The sequence below is a fragment of the Macaca mulatta genome, chromosome 16 (assembly GCF_049350105.2).
Source record: "Macaca mulatta isolate MMU2019108-1 chromosome 16, T2T-MMU8v2.0, whole genome shotgun sequence".
NCBI classification, from domain to species: Eukaryota; Metazoa; Chordata; class Mammalia; order Primates; family Cercopithecidae; genus Macaca; species Macaca mulatta.
In genome coordinates, this window is record NC_133421.1 from 68,492,524 (window position 1) to 68,506,786 (window position 14,263).

Sequence of the window (14,263 nt, forward strand, 5' to 3'; positions counted from 1 at the left end):
TAATCCCAGCACTTTGGGAGGCCGAGGTGGGCGGATCACAAGGTCAGGAGATCGAGACCACAGTGAAACCCCGTCTCTACTAAAAATACAAAAAATTAGCCGGGCGCGGTGGCGGGCGCCTGTAGTCCCAGCTACTCAGGAGGCTGAGGCAGGAGAATGGCGGGAACCCGGGAGGCGGAGCTTGCAGTGAGCCGAGATCGCGCCACTGCACTCCAGCCTGGGCAACAGCGTGAGACTCTGTCTCAAAAAAAAAAAAAAAAAAAAAAAAAAAAAAAAAAGCCTGGCCAGGGGCCAGACCTGTGTTCACGCTGTGGGGCTAAGGTGGGAAGATAGCTTGAGCCCGAGAGATGAGCTAAGTACACACCACTGCACTCCAGCCTGGGTGAAAAAGTGAGATCCTGTCTCAAAAAAAAAAAAAAAGCCAAACCAGGCATGGTGGAATGGTGGCACATGCCTATAGTCCTACCTACTTGGGAGGCTCAAAAGGGAGAATTCATTGACCCTAGGAGTTCAAGGCCAGCCGGGGCAACATAGAGAGACTCACACCTGTAATCCCAGCACTTTGGGAGGCCAAGGCGGGCAGATCACGAGGTCAGGAGATCGAGACCATCTTGGCTAATACGGTGAAACCCCATCTCTACTAAAAATACAAAAAATTAGTCGGGCGTGATGGCACACGCCTGTGGTCCCAGCTACTCAGGAGGCTGAGGCAGGACAATCGCTTGAACCCAGGAGGTGGAGGTTGCAATGAGCCGAGATCGCACCACTGCACTCCAGCCTGGTGACAGAGCGAGACTCAGTCTAAAAAAGAAAAAAAAGAAAGAAAACAAAAAAAAAGTCTAAAAGAATAAATACCAGAATGTTTGTCTTTACTTTTTTGTCTTATTTATTTATTTTGAGACAGAGTCTCATTGTGTCTCCCAGGCTACAATGCAGTGGCACAGTCATAGCTCAGTATAACCTTGAACTTCTGAGTCCAAGCAATCCTCCCACCTCAACCTCCCAGGTAGCTGGCACTACAGCTGCACGCCATTACATCCATCTAATTTTTTTTTTCAGGGTCTCGCCATGTCACCCAGGCTGGAGTGCAATGGCACCATCACAGCTCACTGAAGCCTCGATTTCCCAGGCTCCAGCGATCCTCCTGCCTCAGCCTCCGAGTAGCTGGGACCACAGCTACACGCCACTACGCCCAGCTAATTTTTGTATTTTTTTTAGAGATGGGGTTTCCCTGTGTTGCCCAGGCTAGACGACTTTTTTTTTTTTTTTTTTTTTTTGAGATGCAGTCTCGCTCTGTCACACAGGCTGGAGTACAGTGGGGCGACCTTGGCTCATTGCAACCTCTGCCTCCAGGGTTCAAGCGATTCTCCTGCCTCAGCCTCCAGAGTAGCTGGGATTACAGGTGCAGGCCAACATGCCCGGCTAATTTTTGTAGTTTTAGCAGAGATGGGGTTTCACCATGTTGGTCAGGCTAGTCTCAAACTCCTGACCTCGTGATCCGCCCATCTCAGCCTCCCAAAGCGCTGGGATTATAGGCATGAGCCACTGCGCCCGGTCTAGGCAAGTCTTATGCTCCTGGACTCAAATGATCCACACATTTCAGCCTCTCAAAATGCTGGGATTACAGGAGTGAGCCACCACACCTGGCCACTCCAGGGGATTTTTACTGCAGCTGGTCCTTTCCTCATATTTGCGGGGGGAAAAAAAGAGAAACATCCAAAATTTCTGCGTGATCTGATCCCTGCCCACGTCACCTCTCTTTGCTAGCTTTCTGTACTCCTGCCATGTGACTTTCTCTCAAACAATGTGCTCTCTGCTCTTCAGGGCCTTTGCACAGGCTGTTTTTTATCTTTCTAGAATGCCTCCCTCCCTTCTTCTCTTTACCTGGCTAACTCCTACTCATTCATCAGAGTGCTTTTTTTTTCTTTTTTCTTTTTTCTTTTTTTTTTTGAGCCAGGGTTTCACTCTTATTGCTGAGGCTGGAGTGCAATGGCACGATCTCAGCTCACTGCAACATCCGTCTCCTGGGTTTAGTGAGTCTCCTCCCTCAGCCTCCCAAGTAGCTGGGATTACAGGCACCTGCCACCATGCCCGGCTAATTTTGTATTTTTAGTAGAGATGGGGTTTTTCCATGTTGGTCAGGCTGGTCTCAAACTCCTGACCTCAGGTGATCCACCTGCCTCAGCCTCCCAAAGTGCTGGGATTACAGGCCTGAGCCACCGCACCAGGCCATCAGAGCTCATTTAAATAACACTGAAAGAGGTCTTTCTTGGTTCTTTAATTAGAATAGATCCCCTTGTTATATATGCTTTCATCAACCCTGCTAACAATGTGTAAATACATATCTATTTATGGCATTATGCTTCATTGTCCATCTTGTCCTCTAAATTACAAATTTCTTTATTATTATTATTATTTTTTGAGACAGTCTTGAACTGTCACCCAGGCTGGAGTGCAGTGGCACAATCGGGGCTCACTCCCAGGTTTAACTGATTCTTGTGCCTCAGCCACCAAAATAGCTGGGATTACAGGCGTGTGCCACCATGCCCAGCTAATTTTTGTATTTTTAGTAGAGACTGGGTTTCACCATGTTGGCCAGGCTGGTCTTGAACTCCTGACCTCAGGTGATCCACCCACCCCAGCCTCCCAAAGTGCTGGGATTACAGGGGTGAGCCACCACGCCCCGCTTTAAACTATAATGAAATTGGCCTCAGCCTCTCAAAGAACTGGGATTACAGGCATGAGCCACCACACCCAGACAACTATAAGCTTCTTGAACACAGAAACTATACATCTTCGGGCAGTACAGTGCCTGGAACAAAAAAAGAATGAGCATGTGTGGAATGAGATGAATGAGTGAATGTTAAAAGATTAAAATATATACATATATATATATATATATATTTTTTTTTTTTTTTTTTTGAGACAGCGTCTCACTCTGTCACCCAGGCTGGAGTGCAGTGGCGCAATCTCGGCTCACAGAAAGCTCCGCCTCCCGGGTTCAGGCCATTCTCCTGCCTCAGCCTCCCGAGTAGCTGGGACTACAGGCACCCACCATCACGCCTGGCTGATTTTTTGTATTTTTAGTAGAAACAGGGTTTCATCATGTTAGCCAGGATGTTCTCGATGTCCTGACCTTGTGATCCACCCGCCTCGGCCTCCCAAAGTGCTGCAATTTCAGGAAAAGATTAAAATATCTAGCTGAGCACCTTCCACCTGGACAATGGACTCTGTGCAGAAATGGCACCCCATGGAGTCACCCACATCACTCCAAGATAGGGGTCCTCCTGCCTCCTTCCTGTAATGATGGCATCATCTATTTGTTTTGTTTTGTTTTGTTTTGTTTGAAACAGAGTCTTGCTCTGTCATCCAGACTAGAGTGCTGTGGTGCAATCTCAGGTCACTGCAACCTCTGCCTCCTAAATTCAAGCAATTCTCTGGCCTCAGTCTCCTGAGTAGCTGGGATTACAGGTATGCACCACCATGTCCGGTTAATTTTTTTGTATTTTTTAAGTAAAGACAGGCTTTCACCATCTTGGCCAGGCTGGTCTTGAACTCCTGACCTCATGATCTGCCCACTTCAGCCTCCCAAAGTGCTGGGATTACAGGCATGAGCTACCACACATCACCTATTTGTTATTGCATTTGCACAGCCTTTCGCCGTCTTCTGGCAGTTAGGATGAGTTGGGTTGGGATTTTGCTTTCTCAAGGCTTGTGCTTTGTCTCCCCAAACGGATTATGAGCCATTGAGAAAAGAGACAAAATCATATATCTTTTTGTCTTTCTAGCACCTAGCACATCACCTCGCACATAGTAGGTGCTCAGTAAAGATTTGGGAACACTGGGAGATTCCAGAATCTTCTCTCTGGGGATCTCAGAACATGGGAAAAGAATCTCCCCTGTAATATGACAAACGATGGTCAATAACTGCCTCATGGAGCACATTGGCTTGGCACTTCCCACTTTACAGATGAGGAAACAGAAGCTCAGATAAGTTTAATAATTGCTTGCGGCCGGGCGCGGTGGCTCAAGCCTGTAATCCCAGCACTTTGGGAGGCCGAGACGGGCGGATCACGAGGTCAGGAGATCGAGACCATCCTGGCTAACACGGTGAAACCCCGTCTCTACTAAAAAAATACAAAAAAACTAGCCGGGCGCGGTGGCGGGCGCCTGTAGTCCCAACTACTCGGGAGGCTGAGGCAGGAGAATGGCGTGAACCCGGGAGGCGGAGCATGCAGTGAGCTGAGATCCGGCCACTGCACTCCAGCCTGGGCGGCAGAGCGAGACTCCGTCTCAAAAAAAAAAAAAATTGGCCGGGCGCGGTGGCTCAAGCCTGTAATCCCAGCACTTTGGGAGGCCGAGACGGGCGGATCACGAGTTCAGGAGATCGAGACCATCCTGGCTAAGACGGTGAAACCCCGTCTCTACTAAAATACAAAAAAAAATTAGCCGGGCGAGGTGGCGGGCGCCTGTACTCCCAGCTACTCGGGAGGCTGAGGCAGGAGAATGGCGGGAACCCGGGAGGCGGGGCTTGCAGTGAGCTGAGATCCGGCCACTGCACTCCAGCCTGGGCAACAGAGCTAGACTCCGTCTCCAAAAAAAAAAAAAAAAAAAAAAAAAATTGCTTGCCTAAAGTCCAGATCACCTGAGGTCAGGAGTTAGAGACCAGCCTGGCCAACATAGCAAAAACCCATCTCTACTAAAAAAAAAAAAAATTAGCCAGGCGTGGTGGCACACACCTGTAGTCCCAGCTATTTGGGGAGGCTGAGGCAGGAGAATCACTTGAACCTGGGAGGCAGAGGTTGCAGTGAGCTGAGATGGCACCACTGCATCCAGCCTGGGCAACAGAGGGAGACTTCATCTCAAAAATAATAATAAATAAATAAATAAATAAATAAATAAATAAATAAATAATTGTCCAAAGTTACAGAGTTTCTACAAGCAAGAACTGAGGTTCAAACCCAGGTTTCTCTGTTCCCTAACACAAGGAACAGGGGCTGATGGAGCTGGACTCCCAACCCCAGAGCTTTAGCCTTCTTCTCCGGAGGCCTCTGGGATTATCATGTCCATATCCCAGTGGCCGAATTCCCAGAAGTTACAAAAATGTACCTTATGGGGCCCTGATAAGTCTTCAGATTTCCTCTTCTCAGGTAAGTGGGGGCTAAGTAATTCAGCATGCATTTGTCATGTTTCTTGAGTACCTGTGAGAGATGCTGGAGATATAGAGATGATTCTGCCTTCACTCAGTCTCAAGTTCCTACAGAAAACATAACTGTCTTTTGTTGTGAGTCCCTAGGGTAAGCAGATATCCTTGCCAGCACCATTCACCATGGAAACAGGGGTCACGGGACTGTCTCCTTCACCCCTGCCTCAGTTTCTTGATGTAGAGTGAGCCTGCAGATGGGATCTAGAAGCTGGCTGGAGAACTTCTGACCCTGGGAACCAGTGGTGAATTTGGCCTCTGGGTAGAAGGAAATAAATCTCAGAGAAGAGCCAGGTATTTAACCGATAGCCTGCCAGATGGCAGCATGATTGGACTTTGGAAGGGGGCAAGGAGAGGAATGGGTGTGTTGAACAATGCTGCTAGGCTGTCTGGGAGTTGCTACTCCTATCTAGAATCACAAAAAAAGTCATAGGCTCACGCCTGTAACCCCAACACTTTGGGAGTCCAAGGGGAGTGATCACTAGAGGCCAGGAGTTTGAGACCAGCCTGGCCAACATGGTGAAACCTCATCTGTACTAAAAAACACACAAATTGACTGGGCGCGGTGGCTCACACCTATAATCCCAGCACTTTGGGAGGCTGAGGTGGGCAGATCACCTGAGGTCGGGAGTTCAAGACCAGCCTGTCCAACGTGATGAAACCCCGTCTCTAATAAAATTACAAAAATGGCTGGGCATGGCAGTGCACACCTATAATCCCAGCTACTCGGGAGGCTGAGGCAGGAGAGTTGCTTGAACCTGGGAGGCAGAGGTTGCTGTGAGCCAAGATTGCACCATTCCACTCCAGCCTGGGCGACAAGAGCAAAATTCTGTCTCAAAAACAACACACAAAACGAAAATTATGCCGGGCGCGATGGCTCATGCCTGTAATCCCAGCACTTTGGGAGGCCGAGGTGGGTGGATCACTTGAGGTCAGGAGTTCAAGACCAGCCTGGCCAACAGGGTGAAACCCCATCTCTACTAAAAACACAAAAAATAGCCAGGTGTGGTGATGGGTGCCTGTAATCCCAGCTACTTGGGAGGCTGAGGCAGGAGAATCGCTTGAACCCGGGAGGCAGAGGTTGCGGTGAGCCGAGATCCTGCCATTGCACTCCAGCCTGGGCAACAGAGCCAGACTCAGTCTCAAAAAAATGGATAAATAGGCCGGGCGCGGTGGCTCAAGCCTGTAATCCCAGCACTTTGGGAGGCCGAGACGGGTGGATCACGAGGTCAGGAGATCGAAACCATCCTGGTGAACACAGTGAAACCCTGTCTCTACTAAAACTACAAAAAACTAGCCGGGCGAGGTGGCGGGCGCCTGTAGTCCCAGCTACTCGGGAGGCTGAGGCAGGAGAATGGAGTGAACCCGGGAGGCGGAGCTTGCAGTGAGCTGAGATCCGGCCACTGCACTCCAGCCTGGGCGACAGAGCGAGACTCCGTCTCAAAAAAAAAAAAAAAAAAAAAAAGGATAAATAAATAAATAAAATACAAAAATTAGCTGGGAGTGATGGTTCAGGCCTGTGGTCTCAGCTACTTGGGAAGGTGAGGTAGGAGGATTGCTTGAGCCTGAGAAGCGGAGGTTGCAGTGGGCCAAGATCAGTACACTGCACTCCAACTTGGGCAACAGAGTGAGACATTGTCTCAGTAAAAAAAAGAAAGAAAGAAAAGTTATGAAACCAGCACGATGTTAGGTACTGCGGGGAAGGCAAAAAATAAAAACAAACAAAAACAACAGGACAGGAGGTAAGAAAATCTGGGTCTTAGGGATGGAGACAACTCCGTGCTGGCCTGCTGTTGGAGGAGTCATTTGCCCATTTCCTTGGTCTTATCTGGAAAATAGGACTTGAACTTCTGTTCTTTGAGGTCCCTTTCAGTTCTGACACTTCATGAGTCCTAAATTAGATATGATGGCAGATATGACAATGTCCAGCATGGAGCTGGGTGGCAAAGTTTAAGCTGGACCTTCATTCCTCCAGGATATTCAAAGTCCAGTCCTGCCCTTGGGCTGTTTACAATGAGCTCTGGAGACAGAAGAGAGTTAATTTCCCGGCAAACAATCCATGTGCCCCAGGCACAAAGCAAAGGCATTGTCATTGAGGATGACTTATGCAGAGTACAATGAAAACTGAAAACTGCCCCTAGGATGCCTGAGTTTGGCCCAGGTTTCCCTGTGTGACCCTGGGCAAGTCCGTCTCTCTGAGCCCCTGTTTCTTTTTCTTTTTTGAGATGGAGTCTCACTCTTGTTGCCCAGGCTGGAGTGCAATGGTGCAATCTCGGCAACCTCTGCCTCCTGGGTTCAAGCAATTCTCCTGCCTCAGCCCCCCCAAGTAGCTGGGATTACAGGCACCTGCCACCACGCCCAACTATGGGGTTTCACGATGTTGGCCAGGTTGATCTTGAACTCCTGACATCAGGTGATCCACCCACCTCAGCCTCCCAAAGTGCTGGGATTACAGGCATGAGCCACCATGCCCGGCTTCTGGGCCCCTGTTTCTTTATGATTAGAGGGTTGGACTGAATTTCCTTCCTTCCAGCTGGAGACTTTTCTGGGTGGTTCAACAAGGTGAAGTTGAGAAGGAAGGGTGGAACAACAACTTCTTCCTCCTTTCTTTTTTTTTTTTTTTTTTTTTTTGAGGCGGAGTCTCGCTCTGTCGCCCAGGCTGGAGTGCAGTGGCGCGATCTCGGCTCACTGCAAGCTCCGCCTCCCGGGTTCCCGCCATTCTCCTGCCTCAGCCTCCCGAGTAGCTGGGACTACAGGCGCCGCCACCACGCCCGGCTAATTTTTTTGTATTTTTTTAGTGGAGACGGGGTTTCATTGTGTTAGCCAGGATGGTCTCGATCTCCTGACCTCATGATCCGCCCGTCTCGGCCTCCCAAAGTGCTGGGATTACAGGCTTGAGCCACCTTGCCCGGCCTCTTCCTCCTTTCCTTCCTTCCCCTGACTCCTCTGGGCTTGAGGAGAAGAAACCAGTTTCAGCCCAGCATCCACCATGTAGTCTTGCCTGACTGTTTGAGATGTTTAGGGGGAGAGCAACAGGCAGGGTCCTTGGGCAAGTCACCACCCATCTGAGCCTCAGTTTCCCTGTCTGTAAAAGGGCATGGTTGGATAGATGACATCTGAGGATTTTTCCAGCTCTGCCAGCTAACTCTAGAATTGGATCTCAAAACAAACAAACAAACAAGGAGGACCTGGCTAGAGGCAAGAGCCTCAGTCATTCCTCACCGGAGAGCCCTACCTAACCCTTGATACCTTCTGTCCATTTTCAGGCCTCCCACCTCCTGCCTTCCTGGTCTAGAGATCAGGAACAGGCCACTGTCTCTATACTCAGCAATGGCCAACCCTGAGGAAAGCCAGAATAAACATGGCTCCTAGAACAAGCTGTGAATTTGTTTAAAAATAAAGACTATTCTGGGTGCAGCTGCCACCGTTTGTCATGGCGCCTAAAAAAAATAAAAGATTTCTAATATATGTAGAAAGAGAGCAGAGCAAAGCTGTTAGTCTGCTGGTCTGTAGATCCCATATCCACCAAGAGCCGCCATCAGTAGCCAGTCACCAGCTAGAGGACAGCAGATGACCAGGAGGCCTGGCACATAATTGGGACTCCAGGACAGGCTTCTCAGCCCAGCTCCCTCCAGGTTCCTGGAGTGCCCCAAAAGCCTTCTTACCCCTCCCAGCAGCAAAAATAGCAGAAGTCCAAGGGGATGGCTGAGAAGGAAGCCTGCCCTCTCCCCTACCTCCCTGCTGGGATGAGGAGCTGAGGCCCAGGGTTTCCTGGACTTTACAGAGTTCATGCCTGCCTGCTCAAGAGTCAAGGCCACATGGCCACAACATTGCAAGTGACAGTGGTGGTCGATCACATCCCGCATGTCTGCAGGTCATTCCAGAGTGTCCTCTCTGGGCAGGGTGTGCCCAGATAATGTTGGGAGGGGACAATGGGAGCCCATGTACCTGCCCTCAGGGAGCTTCCCATCCTATGAAAGCAACATGGCCACATGAAGCAGGGTGGAGCAGAGTGGGAGAGAAGGGGCCTGGAAGTTCAGGCAAATCACTTGCCCTCTCTGAGCCTCAGTTTCCCTTAGAGAGGGAAAAAAAAAAACTTAGAGAGGGTGGACCCTGTGATTCTGGAAGACCTTCTGAGCCATAAGGTTATGAAATGATAGTGAACAATACACAGTGAGCTTACAGGCTATGTGGAGAGGTATGGACTACTGGCACCCTAAAACTCACCCACATGCCTTCCCTCCAGCCTGCAGTTTTGGGTTAACACACATTTTGTACATCTTTTATTGTAATCATTTATTGAACGACTTCCTTTCGAAAGACTGTCACATATATTATCACTGTCATAACAACTCTGCGAGGTAGATATTATGTACTCCATTGTATGGATAAGGACACGGAGGCTCAGGGAGCTTAAGCAGTCAGTGAGTGACAGGGCCAAGGCAGGACCCAGACTCTCTGGGTGCGTAGCCACATGAGGTCTCCCCCAAACAGGCAGAGACAGCCTGAGGACCCAGAACACTCTGGCGGGAAGTCCTGAATTGATGGTGTATGGAAGGCACATTCCATCATCCTCCAGCAGCTGAATTTCTGCCACATCCATGATGACACACTTCTGCCCAGTAGACACACAAGCAGATGTAATCCTCCCAAAAACTCCTCAGGGTGGACATTATTATGATTGGTTTTATTGTTGTTGTTGTTGTTGTTTTTTGAGACGGAGTCTCACTCTGTCACCCAGGCTGGAACGCAGTGGCCGGATCTCAGCTCACTGCAAGCTCCGCCTCCCGGGTCCACGCCATTCTCCTGCCTCAGCCTCCCTAGTAGCTGGGACTACAGGCGCCCGCCACCACACCCAGCTAATTTTTTGTATTTTTAGTAGAGACAGGGTTTCACCGTGTTAGCCAGGATGGTCTCGATCTCCTGACCTCGTGATCTGCCCACCTCGGCCTCCCAAAGTGCTGGGATTACAGGTGTGAGCCACCGCGCCCGGCTCTCTCTTTGTTTTTTTTTTGAGACAGAGTCTTGCTTTGTTGCCCAGGCTGGAGTGCAGTGATGCCATCTTGGCTCACTGCAACCTCTGCCTCCTGGGTTCAAGCAATTCTCCTGCCTCAGCCTCCCAAGTAGCTGGGATTACAGGTATGTGCCACCACACCTGGCTAATTTTTGTATTTTTAATAGAGACGGGGTTTTACCATGTTGGACAGGCTGGTCTTGAACTCCCAAAGTGCTGAGATTACAGGCATGAGCCACCGCGCCTGGCCCATGTGATGCACATTCTTTTTTTTTTTTTTTTTTTTTTTTTTTTTTGAGACGGAGTCTCTCTCTGCCGCCCAGGCTGGAGTGCAGTGGCCGGATCTCAGCTCACTGCAAGCTCCGCCTCCCGGGTTCACGCCATTCTCCTGTCTCAGCCTCCCGAGTAGTTGGGACTACAGGCGCCCGCCACCGCGCCCGGCTAGTTTTTTTGTATTTTTTTAGTAGAGACGGGGTTTCACCGTGTTAGCCAGGATGGTCTCGATCTCCTGACCTCGTGATCCGCCCGTCCCGGCCTCCCAAAGTGCTGGGATTACAGGCTTGAGCCACCGTGCCCGGCCTGTGATGCACATTCTTATAGGTAAATCTTGGCACATGTCAATGACTGTATTATGTTCTCAGGATGAATTCTCAGAAGTGGAGCTGCTTTGTCAAAGGGTCTACACAACTTCAAAGTTTTTGAGGGTATTTTCTGACCCAGCGAAGGACACCACTATGGTGCCCAGTTGTTCAAGTCAGAAGTATCAGGTAATGTTAAGTCCAAGAGAAGAAGGCTAATTGATGAAAGAATGAGTTGGGGTGAGTACCAGCGGGTATGCAGAGGAGAGAAGTTACCAGGCCCTGAAGATTGTCAGCCACTGGGGAGATACTATGAGGGTCTTTCCTGGAAACCTGAGGAATACTTTTGTCCCCTGCCTACCTGGTCCTGCCCAGAAGCCACAAGTGCTCCAGGTAGCAACCCTGGGTAACTCCTTTCCTGCTGTCCAAGCAAGCAAGATGCCAGTTCCCCAGGATCCAGCCAGCTGCAAATGACCCTGAGCCAACTCCCATAGCCTTGCGTGGGTCAGCTTTGCTTATGAAGCAGGACTCTGGCACCTCACCAGGGGGTCCAGCTTCCCTTCCCCCAGCCCCCAGCCTCGAGGCGGGGGGCGGGGGGGAGCAACTGGGATAGGCTTGGGGAGGTGGGTGTCGGATGGGGGTGTAGAGGATAGAGGAGCTGAGTGTCTCTGTCCTCAGGGAAATCTTGAGATGACTCACATGCCACTGGAGGGGAAAGAGAAGCTGGGGGATGAATGGATTGCAAACCAGAGGGAGGGGCCGAGCTTCCGTGCCTTGATTCGCCCGCGTCAGTTGCTTCAACAACATCTGCAGTGCGTGGGGTTGAGCGATCCCACCGGGGAGGGGCTAGGGCGGGTAGGGCTTCCAGGCTGGCTGACGTTTGCTTCCCGCCCGCTGGGCCAGCCCGGAGCAGTTCATGAATGACTCACCTCATTGTCAGGCTGATTCACTGCTCCGCTGGGGACTTAGGTAGGGGGGCGGCTCCCTCGGTACAGCTCACACCCGCACACAGGCGCACATACATGCGCACAGGCCCAGGCGGGGCTCCACACGAGGGATGGGATTTCTGTGGTAAGAGGCAGGGGCATGCACACCACCTAGTGTGTGAATAACCTTGAAGTTACAGTCTGTGGTATACCAGTGTTTACTCACATTTAAATTAATTAAAATTGGCCGGGCGCAGTGGCTTAAGCCTGTAATCCCAGCACTTTGGGAGGCCGAGACGGGCGGATCACGAGGTCAGAAGATCGAGACCATCCTGGCTAACATGGTGAAACCCCATCTCTACTAAAAAATACAAAAAAAAAAAAAACTAGCCGGGCGAGGTGGCAGGCACCTGTAGTCCTGGCTACTCGGGAGGCTGAGGCAGGAGAATGTCATAAACCCGGGAGGCAGACCTCACAGTGAGCTGAGATCCGGCCACTGCACTCCAGCCTAGGCAACAGAGCAAGACTCCGTCTCAAAAAAAAAAAAAAAAAAAAGAAAATTAATTTAAATTAAATGCAATTAAAACTTCAGTTTCTTAGTTGCACTAGCCACATTTCAAGTGCTTAATAGCCACACATGGTTAGTGGCTACTCTGTTGGGCAGTGTGAATAGAAAACATTTCCATCAACACAGAAAGTTCTATTGGACAGCTCTGGTTTACATAGCTGCCTACACACCAACTCAGAATCCACAACCTTCACACACAAAGCCACACAAACAGATCAGTCCTCCCTGTCCCCATAGGAAGCAAACAACACACATTTAATTCCATGCACATATTCAACAGGTAATATGCAATCACCAACACAACACAAGATTCTCAGTGTGTACACATACTTCCTATCCAAATATGCCACAGTCCATACCAAGGCAAATGTAAAGATAAACACATAAAAAAAGTATGTCATCACACTGACTCGAATACAACTGTTTGTTCGATAAAAATGCAAATTAGGGGCCAGCCGTGGTGGCTCACTCCTGTAATCCCAGCACTTTGGGAGACCAAGGCGGGCAGATCACCTGAGATTGGGAGTTTGAGATCAGCCTGGCTAACATGCTGAAACCCTGTTTCTACTAAATACACAAAATTAGCTGGGTGTAGTGGCACACACCTGTAATCCCAGCTACTCAGGAGGCTGAGGAAGGAGAATCGCTTGAACCCAGGAGGTGGAGGTTGCAGTGATCCGGGATCGCACCACTGCACTCCAGCCTGGGTGACAGAGTGAGACTTCATCTACAAAACAACAACAACAACAACAAAAACAAATTAGGGTGAAATGCATTTGCAAGTTTACTGAAATAGATACAAACCCAAGCCATGCGGTTCCCATAACAATTCCCAACACATGTTTGCAAATTCAAGTAAGGGGGAAGGGAACCCACGTTTGTTGAGGTCCTGTTAATAGGCCAGGCATGGCGTTAGCCATTTCAATGCATTAATTCATTTAATCTCACAACAACCTTGTGAGGAAGATTATTCTTTATTTTATTTATTTATTTATTTTGAGACAGAATCTTACTCTGTTGCCCAGGCTGGAATGCAGTAGCATGAGTCCAGCTCACTGCAACCTCCGCCTCCCAGGTTCAAGGGATTCTCCTGCCTCAGCCTCCCGAGTAGCTGGGAATACAGGCGCACGCCACCATGCCCAGCTAATTTTTTTTTTTTAGATGGAGTCTTGCTCTGTCGCCCAGGCTGTAGTGCAGTGGCGTGATCTTGGCTCACTGCAAGCTCCGCCTCCCAGGTTCATGCCATTCTCCTGCCTCAGCTTCTTGAGTAGCTGGGACTACAGGCACCCGCCACTACACCCAGTTAATTTTTTAAAATTTTTAGTAGAGATGGAGTTTCACCATGTTGGCCAGGATGGTCTTGATCTCCTGACCTCATGATCCTCCCCCCTCGGCCTCCCAAAGTGCTGGGATTACAGGTGTGAGCCACTGCGCCTGGCTAAATTTTGTATTTTTAGTAGACACAGAGTTTCACCATGTTGGCCAGGCTGGTCTCGATCTCCTGACCTCAGGTGATCTGCCCACCTCAGCTTCCTGAAGTGCTGAGATTACAGGTGTGAGCCACCGTGCCCAGCTGTATTATTCTTTTTTCATAGATGAGGCAGCTAAGATTCAGAGAGGTAAAGTAACTTACTCAAGGTCACACAGTCAGTTAGCAACAGAGTCAAATATAAACCAAGATTTATCTGACTCCATAGTTAATGCAGCAGGCTATCTCCAAACTTAAACACAGAAACACACACACAGACACATGCCAGATCTGTCCTCCTTTGCACCTAAGAGGATGGGGCTCCTCACCTAGCAGTTGCAGGTATTTGTGGAAGTGAGCATTGAGTTGCCCAGCCATTCACACTCCCTCCTGACAAATGGCATCAAGTCATTCAACAAACACTTGTCCAGCCTGGGCAACACAGGGAGCCTTCATCTCTACAAAATATAAACATAAAAAAATTAGCTGGGTTTAGGCCGGGCGCA